The 1543-nt window shown below is 38.4% G+C and overlaps 1 pseudogene; it reads right to left on the bottom strand.

The window, feature by feature from the left end:
- Positions 1-290: 290 nt before the first annotated feature.
- On the bottom strand, positions 291-1474 carry LOC112817999 (26S proteasome regulatory subunit 10B pseudogene; annotated as a pseudogene).
- Between the last annotated feature and the right edge of the window lie 69 nt (positions 1475-1543).

The raw sequence follows: 1543 nt of genomic DNA, 5'->3' as shown, positions 1-1543 counted from the left end.
CCAATATCTTTTAATCCAATCTGTCTTTTGATTGGGGCATTTAGCCCATTTACATTCAGGGTAACTATTGAAAGATATGAATTTAGTGCCGTTGTATTGCCTGTAAGGTGACTGTTACTGTATATTGTCTGTGTTCCTTTCTGATCTATGCTGCTTTTAGGCTCTCTCTTTGCTTAGAGGACCCCTTTCAAGATTTCTTGGAGGGCTGGTTTCGTGTTTGCAAATTCCTTTAGTTTTTGTTTGTCCTGGAAGCTTTTTATCTCTCCTTCTATTTTCTTTTTTTTTTATTTTCCTTAACTTTATTTTTACATTAAGCCCGGTATCTGTCATGCAGCCATCAAAAACCTTCCAGTAAATTTCACAGGTTTGTAGTCCAATTTAGACTCTAGCTTCTTAGAATCAGCCACTTTTCTGACTGCTTTCGTGAAGTCTTCCTGTACTACAATTCATGATCAGCACGAATTGCAAACAACCTGCTTCAGTACAAACATTTCTCAGGTCTGCTCCATTAAAGCCATCTGAAAGTTTCACAATTGTTTCATAATCTATTTCACCATGCTTTGTAATCGGACCTGCATGAATTTTCAATATATCTAATCTTGCTTGTTTGTTTGGTAAATCAGTATGTATTTTTCTATCTAATCTTCCTGGACGAAGCAAAGCAGGATCCAGTGTATCTGGTCTGTTTGTAGCCATGATCATTTTAACTCTTTGTAGAGTATCAAATCCATCCATTTGATTTGGTAACTCCATCAAAGTTCTCTGATCTCTCTATCAGCTGAAGTACCCTCAGAAAACCGAAGACCACAAATAGCATCTATTTCATCCATAAAAATAATGCAGGGTTGGTGATCCCTGGCATAATTAAACATTTCTCTGATCAAACGAGCACTTTCACCAATGTACTTGTCTACAATAGAACTAGATACAACCTTTAAGTAATTGTAGTCCAGCTGGCTAGCAACAGCTCATGCCAAGAGTGTTTTTCCTGTGCCTGGTGGTCCATATAACAAACAGCCTTTTGGAGCTATTATTCCTACACGCTGGAATAATTCTGGGTTTGTAAGAGGTAATTCTATCACCTCTCTTAATTCCCGAATCTGTTCTGATAGTCCCCCAATCTTAGAATAAGAAACATTCCTAGGGTCCTCATGAGACATGTTGTAGACGAATGGATCCACCTCTCTTGGCAAATATCTCATGATAGTTAGTGTAGTCATATCCAAAGCAACTCTTGTTCCTGGCCTCACCTTACTTTTATCAAGCTGTCGACAACAACCCACAACATATCTTGGTCCATTTGCAGCTTTAACAATGAATTTTTCTTCCATTAGTTGCTTAAGTACTTCACCCACAATCTGTCCAACACTCTGTAGGGCCTTCAGATCATTTTCAGACTTTTCATACTGCTTGGTAAGTTCTTTTAATTGTTCCCTTAACTCCTTCAGGTGGCTGTCAATCTCCCTGTGCTCCAGCAGCTCTATCCTTCTATTTTCAATGACAGCCTAGATGGATATAGTATTCCTGGCTGCATATTTTTCTC

The sequence above is a fragment of the Callorhinus ursinus genome, unplaced genomic scaffold (genome assembly GCF_003265705.2).
Source record: "Callorhinus ursinus isolate GAN/ISIS: 27379988/994484 unplaced genomic scaffold, GSC_fseal_2.0 scaffold9030, whole genome shotgun sequence".
Lineage (NCBI taxonomy): Eukaryota > Metazoa > Chordata > Mammalia > Carnivora > Otariidae > Callorhinus > Callorhinus ursinus.
This window is presented reverse-complemented; position numbering and strand designations above follow the sequence as displayed.